Source organism: Maniola hyperantus, chromosome Z, assembly GCF_902806685.2.
Source record: "Maniola hyperantus chromosome Z, iAphHyp1.2, whole genome shotgun sequence".
In the NCBI taxonomy this organism is placed as follows: Eukaryota; Metazoa; Arthropoda; class Insecta; order Lepidoptera; family Nymphalidae; genus Maniola; species Maniola hyperantus.
Genome location: NC_048564.1, coordinates 5,553,969 through 5,568,572, shown reverse-complemented (window position 1 = coordinate 5,568,572; position 14,604 = coordinate 5,553,969). Strand labels below are relative to the sequence as shown.

The 14,604-nt window shown below is 37.4% G+C and overlaps 2 protein-coding genes across 6 annotated transcripts in view; both read left to right on the top strand.

Moving 5' to 3' along the window:
- The window catches only part of Nca (neurocalcin homolog), a 103,463-nt gene that overhangs the window by 35,208 nt on the left and 53,651 nt on the right, over positions 1–14,604 (top strand). The gene's annotated exons all lie outside the window — the stretch shown is intronic.
- Positions 1–14,604, top strand: part of LOC117995897 (neuronal calcium sensor 2) — a 101,381-nt gene that overhangs the window by 51,268 nt on the left and 35,509 nt on the right. Inside the window, exon 1 of one of the 4 annotated variants that reach the window (XM_034983916.2) lies at positions 132–547. The exons of the other annotated variants lie outside the window; for them this stretch is intronic. The gene's annotated coding sequence lies outside the window, so the exon portion shown is untranslated. Of the gene's footprint in view, positions 1–131; positions 548–14,604 lie in introns of those variants that run through there. 4 annotated transcript variants of the gene reach the window in all.

The following is a 14,604-nucleotide window of genomic DNA, read 5'->3' as shown; positions in this document are numbered from 1 at the left end:
CCTCGCACACCGCACGCCGCCATCCACCGGCAGTCGACACCTCCTCCGCCTCCGCCGCCGCGCCTACCTCCACCGCGCATGCTCCACGCGATTCGTGATACTCCTCCATTTCAGCATTTTAAATGATATGTGGAGTCAAATATCATCCCTGCGCTTGGTCAGACGTATCAGTCTAGTTATCTGTTTAATGCAACTGGCCCTGTAATATCTCGTAAAGTCTCCTCAGTGTTGTCGGAACGATCGAGCGGGCGTTCTGCCGGTCCTATTTAGCAAAACACTTGAAAGGAAGCGCGCGGTAACACCGGTATCGATCTGAACGTATCGTGTGGCCGCTCGAACACGACGTTCTCTCGGGATATTCGCCTAGCGGTCGCCGTCGGCGCCGGCCTTGCTGCACTGTTTACGAGTCCTATATATACCTATTTCATTTGCGCGATCATGTTCGCTTGAGCTAATTGATAACGTGGTACACGCAATTGCAAGTGTACCTGGAAGCTTTACTAGGCTCAACAAACTTCTTGAATCGATCCCGAGCAGCGAAACTTAGGTAAGTACTTAGCTATGAATTCTAAATTGTAACTTCTCTTTATTGTTAACTTTTATTTTATATAAACCTACTTAATGCATTTCGGCGAATTTTTTTAATTTCTAAGTTACTTTTTATTTGTAGCGTAATTGTTTGCTTAATATTGTAACAGACCGCTTTGCTATTTATACGAACAAAAAAAGCTCTATCTATCATGTTTGAACATTTGCAAATTCAGCAGACTTTTAATATTGATATTGAATATAGATAGCAACTCTTAGCCTACTATTCTCTACTCTTAGCTTACTAGCCTACTAAATACATCTACTAAAAGTACTTCTCGCCTACCATTATAATAACTCTATACACACCATTGATTGTACAGTACGCGGCAGAAAATAATGTACATCGACCTTTAGAATAAGATTTCGGCTTTGTAGAGCGGTGTGTCTGTCACTCATACCTACGTGACGTTTTATTGGTCTCAACGACAGAGAAAATGCTCTACAAAACCGCTATCTCTTTCCAAAGGTCGATGTACATTACTTTCTGCCGCGTACTGTATCTGTAATGCGTAAAGTGGTTCTTGAATCATGTGGCTAGCTGGCCATCTGGTTTAAAAAGCTAAAGTTAGATTGTGATATCGTAAACCCCCAAATAATCGTCTAGGTGTTTGTAGAGCGTTTTTATTTCATTTTCAATTTCTATTTGACTAATGGTATAAGTTTAGATGGATTTGTCTTTTGTTGATTGCGAGTTTTAGCTGTGTGGTACGATAACAGATTTGGATATTTTTACTGCGCATGACTGAATTTAAATTTACTGTCGCCTTATGACGTGATTGGTAGTAATAATTTTTTGATTATATCGCACATAAAATGTTCTGAAATTAATTAGTAGGTATGCCTACCTAATAAAATTCCTTAATATAAAGTATATTGTAGAATGTCATAATGAGCGTTCATAGATAAAGTTAATAAAAATAATTATTTGTTACCTTCAGCTTCGTAGCATTGTCATAGCACTATTATTTAAAAGTATAATAAAAACAATAGGCTTATCTTTACAAAGAAGATGCTTTTCTTAAGCTATGAGATCTGTATCTCTCTATTCTCAGTCTGTATTGACAAAAATGCCCACTGCTTTGTCTATAACTGGGCAAGTGTGCCTCGGAATACGTATAAGGGTTCTGTGTCATGCCAATAAAAAATATAAATAAATAAACACACTGCAAGAATAAAACAATACTCTCCTTTGAAAAAAAACGGGTACTTATACAAATAACTGTACGAGCCCCCATCTCACGGAAGTGTTTTCTTCAGAACAAAGTATCAGCAGCACAGCGTTCTCTTGGTCTTCGTAGCACGGCCCGATCATCGAGTACGGAACCCTAAAAAGGGAAAATTTGCGCTACATTTTGCGTAATTTATCAACTTATAAAAGACTAGCGCGTGGACTACACAAATTTCAAACCCCTATTTCACCCCCTTGGGGGTTGAATTTTTAAAAATCCTTTCTTAGCGGATGCCTACGTCATAATATCTAGCTGCATGCCAAATTTCAGCCCGATCCGTCCAGTAGTTTGAGCTGTGCCTTGATAGATCAGTCAGTCAGTCAGTCACCGTTTCCTTTTATATACCTATTTAGATTTAGATTAGATTAACTTTTTTTTGCGAACTTCCACGGTGAACTTATTTTTTACCGCGAAGCTTAATACAATTCTTTTTCTTTCATTTGAGCCATTTCCTCTTCACTCCAATATAACTCCAGAAGCACGTTTTAACGTGCCTAAATTGGCTAGAAAGAGCCACACACAGTTAGCCACGTGCATGAATTTTTACAAGTATTAAGAGTATTAAAGTGCAGACGAATTTAATTTTCTGTTGCAATGTATTTGTTTGCATAGTGTCCGTGACGTTTAAGGTTATCTTATGTACTAAGAGCCAGCGCGTGTCTGACCTTCGTTATTTTATAAAAGCTGAAAGTTCCTATGCGTATTGTCCCCAACACAGAGAGGAACAATCACCGATTATGAAGTTTGGATCATATCATCTATAGCCATCATTGGTGGCTTTGTGAGATATCAGGTTGTAAAGGTGTAAAAAATCTTACGTCAAAGTATAAAGTCTATTTTTTTATATTTTCTTCGGAATAGTATTAGAAATCACGTCATGCATTGCCCGACACTTAGGCTGAGATCTATAGAGCGCACTTTGACTAAGGGGGTGAAATAGGGGTTGAAATTTGTGTAGTCCACGCGGACGAAGTCGCGAGCATAAGCTAGTGATAATATTTAAATGAAAAAAAAAACTAAAACAATGTACCTAGTTAAGCACTATAAAGTTTATAGTAGACATGTGTCCGCTATAGCTTAACTTAACTGAAAACCGCTGCCGTGCCTATAGCGTACCGTAGCGTTATTGTCGTAGCTAGCAACGGTTTTCAGTTATCATCTATAACCACCTGACAACGCAACACTTCCAACTGGCAACTGACAATGCATTGTTTGGTTTTTTGGTAACTAGAAACGCAATAATTATGCCTTCTCTTTCTTTCTTTCACTGAAAGCTGAGAAGGAACGGTTATTGGCTACCGGCTTAGTAACTAAGAACTTGGTAAACCAAAGCCGACCTTATCTCTATTACGCTAAGGCTTAACTGTACAAGTACTTGTCCATTACACTTTGATCTGTCAATCTAAATACAGTTAGCCTTAGAGTAATAGAGATAAGGTCCTCTTTGGTTTATCAATCTTCATGAAATGTTTTTGGTTAACTGGACTGTGGCAAACTATTCGTGCAGGCGTCCACTATAGTTTGACCTATGTCAATGATCAAATTAAACTTTACGACTATGAACTTAAGGTTGTGATTACTTCACGATATACATGAAAGTAAAATTGGTTTTATTTTAGTGAATATGCGCGCGCTAGCTATACAGACGGTATTGATACGGCAGCTAGCTTAGTTACTACTACGGAAACCGCTGCGCGTTGCGCATATTAAATTAGTTGAAACACAACTCTGATACTGATATTCGGCAACGGTTAACAATATCGGTATTGAAACTAAGTAACTGTTGATTAACCGTTGCCGTAAATAGCCAATAACGCCCATCTTTAGTTTATAGTTAGAAATGTATTATGTAGAACAAGGACTGAAGTTTCTAGGTTACACAGCTTAGACTTGAGGAGGCTGTAACGGACAATAGGACAGACAAAAGACTAGGAGCAGAATTGTACGAAGTTCGCCTCTTTGTACCACCAGAATGGAGCATTCTAGTTTATAAATGTCGTTTAAAACTTTCAGGTCAAAAAATTTTTTTTTGATGATATAAGTACTTTTCCTTTGACTTTTAAGGCAAAAAGTTTTCATTTACATTTTCTGCTTTGTTTGATCAAGCGGTGTTATACCTTGAGTTTAAAGCCAATGATTGATGATAATAAGGACACTGGTTTATTTTTTAATTTGAGTTACCTTTTCTTCAAATTCAAACTTAAAGTATGCCACACCACCGTTAAGCCACGTTTTTAAAATGGTTCAAGTATATTATATGTAGTCACATACAAACTCTGCCAGGAAATGTATCGCTTTGACTTTATTTTGTTTACAGCAGAACCAGAGTGAACTAGAGTGAGGGAACTCTCGGTACCTTGTTGACCGGTTGACACCTTCAAATTTAATTTAGAGCCGTCAAAACGCCTGACTTTAGCTGCCAGTCGCGAGCCTATTGTTTAAATTTGTAGCGTGCACTAAAATTTAGAGTCTTTAAATGTAAAATTCGTGTTCTGTCCTTTTTTAGCAATATTAAAAAGAAAAAGATGCAGATACTCTTTTAGTTTAGAGAAAGACAACAGAATCGGCGCCACTTTACGAGCAAATATATTGAAAAGTTATTTTAATTACGTTCTGTATCTTTCTGTGTACCACTCAGTAAATAGAATATAAATATTATATGGGTATACAATATGTAATTTTATTATAATAAATAATATACTAGTGTATTACATGGAAATTGAAATGAAATTCCGTTTTTAATCACTTAAACCCTAAAAGTAAAATAAGATGTGTTTCATATTATTTAAGTTAAGAGGATTCCTCCAAAACCGCGTTCAATAAAATTTCCATTACTTACACAAATTACTTTCATATACCTACTTACTTACCCATGAAATTTTTGAATGCGTTATGTTAAGTTACATATATTCTAACGTTTAAAATATATTAGTTTGTGTTACGTGTAAAATTTAGTAGGTAGCTAATGCAACTTTGGCTTATACATTAATTAATTTCTCCAACATTCTGTGAAAATTATATGATATTGCTGCTTGTTAGTTTGTTCTAGAAATACCAAATAGAGTCGCCATGAAATCTTCTTTGAAAACCTGTTTAAAATATCAGACGAGTGACAACCTCTTTCAAAGCGAGCGACGGTGTTCAGTTCGTATACCTACGGGAAAACTACAGCCGGATGAAATTTTAATCGAACTCCGTGTCATGTTTCTTAACATGACATAACATGACAACAGTTAAGGCTCCCCCACACAGGCGCGTTATTATAGGTCGATAATATCGCATGCGGTATTGCGATAATGCGTCCCGATTCCTTGCACACAGGTGCGTTTTTACCGTCCGATATTTCTTACGAGAGAGCGCGGAAAATTGTTTAGAATGACATTCCAAGTCTAGGCTTTTGCTAATGTCGATTGCGGTAATTCCACGCTGTACTTACCTTCGTTTCTGGCGTCTTTTTTGGTCATCTTTCATTGCTACTGTTAGTAATAAGCATTCGTCATCTATTATATCCATATTATACAAAAGTTTTTAGGACACTCACACAGTCATGTAACCACTCTCAAACTGTCGATAAAACCAAACGCCCTACAAGTACTACAGGTGTGTGTACGGTTGTTTGCGTACTGATACAAAACATTCTAGAACTCATATCGGAATATCTCAGGACGGAGAAACGCAACGTCCTACTTCCATTGCGGCGTTATTATCGCAGCAGTGTGTAACTATATGACCATTCTAATACAAAATGTACTGAAAACAGATATCGCAATAATGCATGCGATATTATCGACCTATAATAACGCGCCTGTGTGTGGGAGCCTTTAAAGGTTGCAGAAACAAAAGCCGTTTTAAAGAAACAACAAAAGAGCGTTGTTTTAAACGTTTCCATTTTATAGTCTGCCGCACCTAGCGCCCCATGTCAGATTCTTAAGGGTGCTCGACGGTTGCCAATGAGAGCCTCCGCTGTTCGTCTGTCCGTCCGTCTGTATGTCAGCGGGCTGATTCTCGTAAACCGTAATTGGTAGAGACTTGATTCACAAAATGTATATCACTACCCATATTATTATAAATGCAAAAGCGTGTTTGTTTATTGGTTTGTTGATTTGTCCTTCAATCACATCGCAACGGAGCTACGGATCGACGTAATTTTTTGCATGGGTTCAAGATCTGGAAAGGGACATATCACATAGGCTACTTTTTATCCCTGAAAATAAAAGAGTTCCTATGGGATTTTTTGAAACCTAAATCCACGCGTACAAAGTCGCGGGCATCACCTAGTCAAATATAAATAGAACTGAAACAAGGACTTTTTCACGCGAAATGGAATGCAAAGTTATATCTCGTCTTCCTATTGTCCTTTGGTGTACCTAACTATATAATATGTGTAGTATTGGATATTCTGCCAACAGAAAACATGCTAGGACTACGTCGCAAAAAACCGGCCAAGTGCAAGTCAGACTTGCGAACCGAGGGTTCCGTACCACAGACCACAGTTGTATTTTTTCGACATTTTGCACGATAAATCAAAAACTATTATGCATTAAAATAAATAAAATTCTGTTTTTAGAATGTACCTACAGGTAAAGCTCTTTCATATCATACCCCACTTGGTATAGTTATCTTACTTTGTAAACTGGAAATACCTACTAATTATTTGTTCGTGAACACATTTTAAATTTTTTCTGTGATGTAACCACAATTTTTTTTCGGATTTATTCCTTTACTTGTGCCATAAGACCTTCCTACCTACCAAATTTCATGATTCTATTTCAACGGGAAGTACCCTATAGGTTTCTTGATAGACACGACAGACAGACAACGAAGTGATTCTATAAGGGTTCTTTTTTTACTTTCGAGGTACGGAACCCTAAAAACGACACGATGGACAGTAAAAAACTACGGCTTGCGTAATACCTACCTGTTTTTTCTTTGTTATAACGGAACTGAATACTAAGAACTGATTACAGACTACTACTAAGAATACTACTAAGAACTGATTATAGTTTCAAGATCTGATGAGATTTTGTTGTTTCTTTGTACAATTTCCCTAGTCTAGTTTGTCTGAAAAAATGCTAGAAAGTAATATTATTGCTACTATTTGATATCATTTACTTTCTTGCAGAACATGAAATTTAGCATAAAAGACGAACATAACTGATAGGGAATGCAAATGTGTATGCAAAAATCATTTTTTTATCGTTTAATAAACATAGACACAGGTAACATTTGCATATTATACTTCTTAAATTCTTAGCACGTATACTTAGTTCACTCTGTCTTAGTCTTCTTCTTCTTCTTCTTTGGGGCTATGCAGGTCCTTGATATCCCTGAATCACTGCGACCGTCTCCGATTTCCTTGTCAAATCCTGTGGCCGCCAGATACAGCAGCACCGTCTTGACTGGAATTGAAGTAACATCCTAACGTCTTAGTCTGTAAAATAGATTGGTTTATTGTGGTGGATCTCTTTAGGCGGTGGGCCTCGGATGAATGATATATCTATGCGGTGGGCATTTTTTACGCCTGATGTATGGCTGTCTTCATTGGCTCATTGGCTTCTTCGGTTATATGACGTGACGTATAGCTTGCGTCATGCGTGAGCGTCGGCCCTACGTCAAGTTTGAACGCGGGTGCCTTGGTGCCTTGGTACTTACACATGATCATAAACACATAGATTTATTTAAGACTGTAATCTTTTTTAGAGTTTAAACTATCGTGAGTGATTTCCATTATATGTATATAGTATATTTCTACGGCCATACTCACGTATCCAGTCGACGTTAGCCCGACTAGTTTCGAACCCATCCAGGGTCCTTTATCAAGGGGGTAAATTCGCCCTTGTCTTAGCGTCAAAAAGCGGTTTCCACGCTGAGGGTAGCATCCATCCACTGTCGCGGGTGGAACTGACCCCCTTGATAAAGGACCCCGGATGGGTTCGAAACTAGTCGGGCAAACGTCGACTGGATACGTGAGTAGGTATAGCCGTAGAAATATACTAAATATAAGACTGTAATCTCCTTGAAATAAAGTGATATAATATTTTTTTCAAGTAATATACATGTAGGTATTGAAACTTCAAGAACTTCAGTCCGTTTCATATTGCATCCATATTATCCATACTAATATTATAAATGTGAAAATGAGTCTATCTGTTTGTCTGCTAGCTTTTCACGGCCCAACAGTTTAACTAATTTTGATTTTTGATGAAATTTGGTACAGAGTTAGCTTACATCCTGGGACGGACATGAGCTACTTTTTATCCCGGAAAATCAAAGAGTTCTCAAGGGATTCTTAAAGGCCCACCCGTTTAACTGCTTTATATGAAACTAGAAGATGCACGCGACTTCGTCCGCGTGGATTTAGGTTTTTAAAAAACCCGTGGGAACTCTTGGATTTTCCGGGATCAAAAGTAGCCTATATCCTTCCCCGGCATGCAAGCTATCTCTGTATCAAATTTCATCAAAATTGGCAAAACGGATGAGCCGTAAAAAGCTAGCAGACAGACAGACGGACGGACAGAGAGACTCACTTTCATATTTATAATAATAAAAGTATGGATTTAGTAAAGAGGTAGCTTGCGTCCCGAAAATTGGCAACTTTTTATCCCGGAAAAGTAATTACCACGGGATTTTTCAAAAACCTAAATCTACGCCGACGAAGTCGCGGGTATAGCCTAGTATCAAACAGTTTTATTCATACTGCAATAAATTAAATCGCAGTATTCATGAATTCTGTTGCAAAGCTATATCTACATAATATTGTCTGACATACCAACATACACCTTAAACCACTGAGTCTTGAAACTTGAAAAATTGTATGTAGGTTCCCTCAACGTAGACATTCACTAAGAAAAGATTTTCAGAAAATCTGTCATAGTAAAGCCCGGGCTTGGGGCAAAAGGGGCGTTGTAATTTTATTTTCATAAAATATGGACATTTTGTTGTAGCTTGGACCATGAATTGAAGTTTGTTGTTTAACTAGTTCCAGCGTGTATTAGCATAATTTTGCGTTTACCTAAATACATACGAAATGACTCGGGTAGTTTCGTCCTTCATATTGTTATATATTCCGAGTTAAAGCGTATCTTGTTTATTTGCAAAAAGCTTGCAAAGTATAAATCCTGTAAGTACTATTTACAGTCGAAACTTTCCACAAGCCTAAATACTACATACTTAGACAAGATTCCGTGGAAAACTACCTACCTAATTTGGGGGTGGGTAGGAACTCTGTTTTAGAAGTCTTTTTATCTTTAACATAGTTTTAGACAAATAATATGGACATTATGAGCGATTATTGCAATAATTAATCTATGATGGACATATTATATGTCATCGTCGTGGTGACTATTCTCACATACGCATTTATGCAAGTTGCAGAGATCATAATAATGATACAGAACAAACTTTAATAAATCATTTTTATTTTTAATTTTGGTACTCTGGTACTCAGGATCGAGCCTGTTCAACATTTTTTCAAATTGAAAACCACACATGAAACGTGTCATATTATAACACTATTTGGGGCGATAACGGTGCGGTTGCATAATATCGTGCTTTTAGTCAAATTATCGCCCGAGGGGACAGCTCGAGTAGTTACTAGTTATATCATATATATATATATATATATATATATATATATATGTGTTCGTTTGAATCTATTGTGAGTGAACTAATACTGCATATATTAGTAAAATATTTGTCTGAATTGCTGGACAGATCGATTAAGTAAAGTAAACCGACAAAATTAGCATAATAACCATTAGTGACTTGGTTGAAGCATAAAGAAATTATATTATGTTCAAATTTTATTATTTTGGGTACTCCATCGCCAAGTTGATTGTTTTTATTACGGCGTACAAGGTTTAAGGGCTCAGAAAGCTCTGAGAAAGTTAGCTAAATATTCATATCTATATAGGTACGTTCTACGACTTTAGTCGATCTACATATTGCTAATTTATTTTAAAATTTCTCATTGAGTTCTTTAAAGATCAAATTATTTTTGCAGACCTGACTTCATTCTATAATTACAGTACAGACAGTATTCTAAAATTGAGTTGTAGGACGTTGAAATAAGGTTTTAATTCCTTTGTTCTCTGCGCCGATCTATCTGAACCGGAGGGAACTATCTGAACGGTCCATTATTTTGTAGGATTCACGAGATATTACAAAACTTACAAAGGCACAATCTAACTTATTAGTACAACGTGAATTAAGTCAATTCAAGGAAAGGGAAGGAATTTTGTTTATTATTATTATAGTCATAACGAAAATATAAAATAGGCTCGTTGCTAAGCGAGGATATATACCTTCACTGTCATTAAAAGTATAAATAATTATAATTATTGATCAAAATGTATAAAAACAAACATTAGCTGTGATAGCCTAGTGGTTAGGACGTCCGCCTTCTAATCGGAGGTCGGGGATTCGATCCCGGGCACGCACCTCTAACTTTTCGGAGTTCTGTGCGTTTTAAGTTATTAAATATCGCTTGCTTTAACGGTGAAGGAAAACATCGTGAGAAAACCTGCATGCCTGCGAGTTCTCCATAATTTTCTCATAAAAGGTGTGTGAAGTCTACCAATCCGCACATCGTGGTAGACTATGACCAGACCCTTCTCACTCTGAGAGGAGACCCGTGCTCTGCAGTGAGCCGGCGACGGGTTGATCATGATGATGTATAAAAACATATATAGGCATATGGGGTAGTGGATATTATTATTTTGATAGCACTCTGAGCCGGTCATTTATAGTATCGTGTGGTTAATAATGCTACTGTGAACATAATATTATGTGAACACTTTGAGCTTGTCAATTGTTGCTGTAGGTGTTTAATTAAATTGCAAACTCGTGGAAATGTTGTGTGGGAGGATGAGCTTTGTGAATTAACAATCACGTCAATTCATTTTGTCTTCTCTCTCTTCTTCTATATATATACTAGCAGATGCCCGCGACTTCGTCCGCGTAAAATTTCTGGTTTCTCATGAGATCTGAAATTTTTCGCTGCAAAAGGCCTCACTTACCTACTCACTCAGTCTCACCTTAGGACACGGAATCCAGAATACCTAAATGCCAATTTTCATATCTCTAACTTCAAAAACATAGGACTTTCATACAACCTTCGACCCCCCCTTTCACACCCTTAGAGGGGGAATTTATCAAAACCGTTTCTTAGCTGACACCTACGTCCTAGAAAGAACCTACCTTCTAAATTTCAAGTTTGTAGGCTTTATAGTTTCTGAGATTTCGTGATTAGTCAGTCAGTCAGTTAGTCAGTCAGTCAGTCAGTGAGTGAGTGGTATTTCTCTTTTATATATTTAGATAACAGGATATGCTGACTGACGGACTGACTGATTGACTGACTGATCTATTAACGCACAGTACAAACTACTGGACGGATCGGGCTTAAACTTGACATGTAGATAGCTATTATGATGTAGACATTGGCTAAGAAAGGAATTTTGAAAATTCAACCCTTAAGTGAGTAAAAGAGGGATTTAAAGGTCATGTTCATGTACAAAAAGTTCATGCTTCATATAAAATGTTCGTGATGTTTTGAATCCGTGCCTCGTCCACGCTTCGTACGTGGCACGGCACGCGCCCGCCACGTGTTAGCTAAAATCATCCCTTGTGATGACTGTTGAATTTGAAAAACTAAGGAAATGTTTTTACGCACAAAAAGACAATACAATTATTATTATCAAAGTAAAGCTCATTTTAGTAGATACATTAGAGTTTGGATAAGTATGTATGTGTATGTAAGTAGATATCTTGCTCTTTATTGCCTCGTAAATCCAACGAAATACAATGCAATATGTTGTCGTTATTTTACCCAACTAAGTATGAAGGGTTATTATGAGTTTTGCAGTGTAGATACTATATAATATGTCCGCTCATAGGTTTTCTTATGATGACGAAACTGCTTATGAAATGATAAAGCCCTGTCACATGATACCCCACTTAGTATATATATATAGTTATCTTTTAAAATTGAAAATACTAATTACTTGTTCATGAACACATTTTAATTTTTTTTGATGTTTTTGATTTTGGATTTTTCCCTTGACGTGTGCTATAAAACCTACCTAACTGCCAAATTTCATGATTCTAGGTCAACAAAAAGTAGGTACCTTATAGGTTTTCTTGACAGAGACGACAGACGGACAGACAGACAGGCAACGAAGTGATCCTATAAGGGTTCCTTTTTACCTTTTGAGGTACGGTGCCCTAAAAGGAGGCATTTAAAATTTGATTTTTTTAATCTAGATGTAAAAATATAGCAGGTAAATGCCGCCGCCATTTGTAAACGGGAGTCTATTGTGTGCCTGCGACAAGTGACAATCTCCTAGTCGTCTGTTTGTTGTGAATTTCCACCGGAAATGCGTTCTAGTCGTTGCAGAGGAAACTTAGATGTTCGCCTGCCAAGTTTCGATCTGTGAATTGACAACTTTGTCAGCTTACCCGTCGTCTTTTCTTTAATGCGCTTTAAAGTAAAGGAAACATTTGTGACTGTGATATGTGACTTGGCTTGATAGCACAGAATTCTTAATAAGGTATTCTGAATTGATAGGTGGGTCCACCTACATTCTTTACTTGGGTAGGTGAACTCCTTGAATTTTTTCAGCCTTTTCTTTGTATAACTTGACGGCCAGTGTCATGTAGATGTACCTACCCTGATGTACTATATGGTCTGATACCTTATAGAGCACCATATTCGTTCGGAATAGCCGTTTTAAGAGCGGTTAAATAAATAAATATTATTCATAAATAAATAAATAAATGAATATTATTGTCATCTGTTGTTCAAATTAAAAAGCTGAATTAATTTATATGTACCTAAGGCTCTCGAGCTAATATTATACCTCTCTGACGCCCATTAAAACAGAAACGCTTTGTATTTGAACTTTCAGCAAACAATTACAAACTAGCATATAGTTTGTACTTGTTTGATGCAAGTTCAAAGCGTTTCCGTTTTAATCAAATCCATGTTCAGCGTTTATGCCATTCCATCGGATTTTGCTGTGTACCTGATACACACCTACGCCCTAGGAGAACTTTAAAAAATGCACCGACAGAAGCGAAGCGGCATTATTAGCTTACTACTCTTATGCGAATATATAGCTGAGCTACTTCTTACCACTACCCATATTATTTATATCAATGCCTATATTATTCACTGCGCAAGGTTGGTGGGGCCATGGAAGGTGGTGGGTTGCCCCTATTATAAATGCGCAAGTGTTTTTGTTTGTTGATTTATTGGTTTGTTGGTTGTTGATTTGTCGTTCAATCACGTCGCAACAGACTAACGGATTGACGTGATTTTTTGCATGGGTATAGTTAGACCTGGAGAATGACATACTTTTTATCCCGTAAAATTAAAGAGTCCCCACAGGAATTTTTAAAAACGTTAATGCTCGTAGACGAAGTCGCGAGCATCAGCTTGTAGTATAATATATCGAATCGAATAATGTTCGCTAACTAGGACTCGCAAAAACGTGTTTGAGATTAACTGCATCTATATGTGGGTATGGTAGTTTTAATACTGGTACGAGTAGGTATTGCTCAAGTGCGGGCTAAGTGCAGGTACATGTATGCCTCGGGTGGATGTCACTATGTTACATGTAATTACTAGATTTCAACTCTAGCCGCCGCGCCGGCCGTCCCTAATCGCATCTTCTGCTAAAGTAAATAAAAGTCACTTCTTTTTAGGTGAGTTTCGAGATAATTTGCGCTAAGAACTTGTACATTTAAGTGTCTTTAAAAACATTTATGGTACATCAATCAATCAGCCTTTTTGCGTCCACTGCTGGACATAGGCTTTCCCAAGAGCGCGCCACCACACACGATCCGTCATCCTCATCAACCCACTTCCCGCTACCTTCTCTCAAGGTCGTCAGTCCAGCGGGTTGGAGGTCGTCTCATACTGCGCTTGCCGATACGCGGTCTCCACTCCAGAACACGTCTGCCCCAGCGACCATGGTTTCTGGTACATAATCAATTGCAAATCAGAATATAAAAGCTCTTATGTTTCTGTGCTGTGTGTATAGTAGTTTAGCGGTATGGTTTCTTTCTCTCTGCGTCGTATTTCTTAAAACTGACGGTCGTGACCTCTTCCAGTTATCATATATCTAGCTTATGCTCGCGACTTTATCCGCGTGGTCTCTTTCAACCTAGTAGGTATTGATATCAACAAGTTTGCCACAGAGGACACCATCTCAACTACTTAATCGATACCGATTACGGAGGTGTTCATTGGTAGATACATTATTGTTATCCGTAGGGTGCATTGTAATGTGTTCACTTGACTGCTCCCTAGCTCTGTTTATTATACAACCTGTAGGTACGTTTCCCGCATGATTAGTATTTATTACGACGTGTATGAAACATAGATTGTAAACAAGATCTAGTTAAAAAATAAAATCAGTCTACTAATCTATTACAATCTTCTTTTAATACTTCTCATACAAAACGAAAAACGTTTCAAACGTTTTGTATAAATATATTCCCAATTCATGTATTTTTCGAAACCTACGCAATCAGAGCTTTAATTTGATATCGAACTCAGGTTCAAATATCAATACATATTATATAAAAAGAGAAGTCTTGATTGCTCATTATCGCTAATGATTTCTGCCGCTCAACTTTCGATTCGTGCTTCTGAGCTTTATCAAACTTATTGGCCTTGCTGTCTGCATTCAAATTGAATCGTCTCGTCTTGTAAACCCGCTTTTCAGTTTTTAATCCCAACAAGATAGATTGTCGCATCAATTTACTAAGTTCTAATTCTCGA